The sequence below is a fragment of the Triticum aestivum genome, chromosome 7A (assembly GCF_018294505.1).
Source record: "Triticum aestivum cultivar Chinese Spring chromosome 7A, IWGSC CS RefSeq v2.1, whole genome shotgun sequence".
NCBI classification, from domain to species: Eukaryota; Viridiplantae; Streptophyta; class Magnoliopsida; order Poales; family Poaceae; genus Triticum; species Triticum aestivum.
The window spans coordinates 142,686,368-142,691,070 of record NC_057812.1 but is presented as its reverse complement, the minus strand read 5'-3'; the positions used below and the strand labels follow the sequence as shown (position 1 = coordinate 142,691,070).

General features: G+C 41.2%; 1 pseudogene; it reads left to right on the top strand.

Moving 5' to 3' along the window:
- Nucleotides 1-748: 748 nt before the first annotated feature.
- Nucleotides 749-2,520, top strand: LOC123153181 (protein PHLOEM UNLOADING MODULATOR-like; annotated as a pseudogene).
- Nucleotides 2,521-4,703: the final 2,183 nt, after the last annotated feature.

The window sequence follows — 4,703 nt, the reverse complement described above, 5'->3', positions numbered from 1 at the left end:
TCCCACATCGGCAGCTGACATGCAGGCCCCGCCGGTCAGATAGACCGTCAATACACGTTTATATGCGATTTAGACCTTTTTGTAACGTCTAGCCCCAGACTTGGTACTGACATGTAAAAATTACCAAACTTGGTACCAATCTGCTTCCAATGCCCCAATTGTGGTACTTCTGTGCAATTTACTCGTGCATATTGGATAGAATTAATGGTGCTTTGGGTTGGATAGGAAATAGAATGATTTTCAAAAAAGGGATTTATAAACTGCAACTGTTAGCTCATGCTTCATAAAACAGTGAACGCAATAGTCTGTTCATTGTAGTGAGCGCACATGCGTGAAAACAAGAGGCAATTTATATAGTTTTAATGGAAACCAAGACATGAGAATTGTAATTTGACACTAGCGGAACCTTATAAAGCTTATGTGAGTCTGCTTTTGTTCCTTCAATCCACTTTGTTTGTACATGTGATCTATTTACCTTGGGGTTGGGTTCCACTGTCAGACTCACATAAGCTGTATATGGTTCTGTGGTTTATAACTTTCATGTAAAGAATTTCCTGCGTCTTTACTTTTATTGCCTATAAGATATAGGGATGCCACCTTGGTCCTTGGCAACATCAACACTCTTGGTACACTCTTCAAAAGGTTCATTTTTCATGTATTTGAGTGTTTAGTGCAATACATCATACTGCATACTGTGCCTTTAGGGACATGCACATATTCTGCAGCCTTCAAAGACCTGAACTAAGACATGTTCAATAACATTAACAGATCTACTGCTCCTCTTCCCGACACTGGTCAGTGGCTTCTTCTAGCACTAAACGAGAGGCTTCCTCAAACTGTGGTTTATCTATTGAGAGCCCACATCATCACTCTACATAGTTACTTGATGTTGTTTATCATGTTGGGATTCTCGGCATTTTTTGACTGCATTGAAGGTCCTGGCCTTGGAATAGGCACAAGGTATATGTTCGTTATGGCGGTCGGGCGTTTTCTTTGGACCATAACATTTGTTTTCTACCATTCTTCCATCCGTAAGGCCTTGGTGTGCTGCTGCTCGATATAAAATACCTGATCATCCTCATGCTTGGGCACAGAAGTATTATGTTCTGTATGCTTCTGATCCGCGTGCAATCCGCAGGGTCATACTAGTGGATATGCCATATGGTTAGAGCATTTAACTTATGAAACTTCCTGGTGTAGCTGCTTTAATTTGGTTGACTTCTAGTAACTGTTTAGGATCATTTTCTTATTGCAGCCAGTGTTCAAAATTACACTGATCACTATAGACCTGATTGGGCACATATGAGCTTCCTAGTAGACATATTGAGGCCCTCTGCCGGAGAGGGGCCTTCGTGGTATCATTTGGTGAATAAAGCCGGTGGTGGTTGCAATGATCTTATATATAGTGGCCACATGTTTGTTGCTGTCCTGACTGCTATGGCATGGACGGTATGTTGTGTTGTCATCTTCATAGAACTAACTTCTCTTTAACTTTTGCATGTCATGCTACAAATGATATGAAATTGACTCACCAGGGTCACCCCTATGTTCAAACATTCTTATGTCACAACCAAGTGTGATATGCACACCCTTGCTAATATGTGGTTCTGGATTAGCCTTAGAGGTGATTGCTCAACATGGCTCTTGCATTTAAGTCCATGTAAAAGAGGCCATCAACCAGTTCACGTCACTCTTTCTTATGCTATTGTTGCATTTATACCATTCATTGTCTTTCTTGTCCTGGAAACAGCCTCTTACAGAAATATAGGGAAAGGCTGCGTCTTATAGACCCAAAGTGGTCGGACCCTTCTCAGGACAAGCGGGAGCTACGTGCACGGGGCTGCCCATTGTCTTTCTTGTAGTGTAAAAACTTTGTTGTGATGAAGACTTCAGCTAGGTGTTATGTATCTCCCTCTCTTCAATATGAACGCCACGCTACATTCAGACAGTTTTTATGTTTAACTTTTGAGTTGTCAATTAATCCCTGTATAAATATCCATTTGTTCTAAAGGGATAGATGTCCAGCTTAAAACTATATATGTCCATGTTGCACCTCGCAGGAAGCGTACGGGGGATGGATATCAGGTGGGATATGGTTTCTAGTCCTGCACAGTGCCCAGAGGGAGATACGGGAGCGTTACCATTATAGTGCCGACTGCATTGTAGCAATTTACGTTGGAATCCTCTTGTGGCGGGTCACTGGGTTCATCTGGTCCACCAGGGATTCAGATCAAGCTAGAAGACTCGCCAAACTCGATGAGGTTCAGAACAGATTATTTCATGCTGCAAAGGACTCGGACATCGACGAAATAAGGGGGCTGCTAAATGAAGTTGAGATGGCTGGACAGTCAAAGAGGACCTTCTCACAGGGTGTCATCTTATCCTTTGCTGCTTTTATGATTACATTCACCCTCCTGTTTGTTCTCCTTGCATTCTCACTTACTAGCAATGGATGATTGATTGGCATCCTGACTTCCATTTATTTTTTGCCAGAAGTATATTTTAGTCAGTGCTCCTGAACTTGTCGATGCTTATATTGGCTGAGAACTTGGGAATTGATACTAACAGGTAGTTTTAGAGCAGGGAACCTACTTGTTGATAAAAACATGCAGGTTTTGCTGATAAAGGAATGATTATTTCTTGCCTTTCAGTACTTATTTTTGATGTGACAAGAATTAACATGGTGCAGAGCATGAACTGAATACGAGAATATGGCTCTGTAATGTATCATGCGCTCCTGTTGTGTGCATCCGTTTTTTCTTTATGTGCTTTGGGCTCTTTTCTTTCTCTATTTTTTAGAGAAAAGACACGATATATTTTAGAGATAGATGAAAACTTTATTTTAAACATGTGAAGATTTTTTTGAAGCATATTTTTAAAAATACCTTACTTTGTTTTTAAAAATGTTCACGACACATTAGAAGATGTTCGTGGAATGTAAAAGTTTGTTTGCGCAGCTTTAAAATTAATGTTTGTCCAAAAAAATGTTTGTGATATTTAATATATATTTTTGGCTTTAAACATTTAATATTTATAACATGTTTAAAAATATGTTCATGCCATTTAAAAAAGATCATGAAAATATATTAAAAAATGTACTTGTAATTTGTAAAAAAGGTTCATGACATTTAAAAAGTCCACATGTTTCAAAATATGTTCATGACTCTTTTAAAAAAAACTTTCCTGAAAATGTAATTTTTTTGCGGGAATTTAGAAAAGTATTCACAGTTCCTTCTATATTTTTACAACACTTAAAAAAGGTTCACACTTTAAAAAATGTTCGGAAGCTGCTGGAAGCTTCCTAAAACCGTGCAAAGTGAAGCAAAGATGGGCAGGCCCATCAAACACAGCGATCCGTTTTTGTGGGCGCTCGCTAGCGAAAATAATAGCAAGTGGCCCGTTAAGCGCCGAATGGTCTCGAGCTCCTTGTATATTTTACTCGGCCCGACGCCACATGAGGAGCTACTTGAGCACTTGCTGGATGCTCAAAAAAAAAAACACTCGAGCACTTGCTGTTGACCCCGGCTGAGTGGGAGTCCAGTTCAAGAGGAAGGAGACGGCAATGGCTCCAGTAGAAGAAAAAATTGTAAGTTCAATAAGGCAATGGCCCATTGCTATAATTATGATGACTATGGGAATTTCCCAAAGGAATGTCGTGCGAAAAAAAATGTGCTGAAGATGAACCAAGCTTGTTCTGATTGAGCAAGAAAATGATGCCTGTCTGCTTGGTAAGTCGCATTCCCAACGAGGAGTTAATGTTGGCAGCAAGTTGTGTCACCAGCTTCGTTCTAAAAAAGTTTGTCACCGGTGGCAACAGTTCTATGTTCTTCTCTAAGTTGCGTCCACGAGTACGTGGTTATGTGAGTTATTGTGCTAGATGTTTCCATAAAATACGCGTGTGATGAAAATCTTGTGTTAGTTACATCCAAAGTATAGTATACTTCTGCTGTTTGTTGGGTCCACGAATTCAAATTCTCAAGTTAGTTACGTCTCCAGAAAATACGGTCATGTAATAGGTGTGTCTATAAGACAATATATTTCTTGTGTCCACAAGAAACTCTGCATATGTGATAATGCAATATAAGGGTCCCATCCAAGATATGCTAGAGCGAAGACGATCCGTACCTGAGATTGGCATTGACAATATTAAGGGGAGATCGTTAGCATTAATATTGTCACCAGTACGCAGTACAACTTTGAAGCTCAATCTCCCTCACACACAAGTTAACTTGTATTGTTGTTATGAAACTGGCCCTATCTCATTACCACGGCAACCATCCATGCTTCCTGATGAACAGAAACCGGTTCTAGGCAACGTTGTCTTTGTTGTTGTCGTGGAACTTGGCCGGGACCATTACTTCCCCGTCGTCCGTGACCTCCACTTGGAACTCCGAGTACCCTTTTCTGACATCGTGCCGGCTGAAGACGTAGTCGCAGAATTCATGCCTAGCCTTGTATTGGGCGGCCGCTATTTCTTGGTTCATGCGGAGGAAGGGATTGCTAGTGGAGAAGTCTTCGACGGGCAGGGGAGGGAGAGTGTTCCTCATGAACACCAGGTAATTCGCGCTGAACTTCCACGTCTCTGTCCTCGCCACCCTCTCTCCGCTCCACTTCCTCGTTGCCTCTTCACCCCACGTAAAGTAACTGCTGCCCTCCTTTTTCCATTCGGCGTCGGCCACAATCTTCCTCATTCTCTCTCCGCC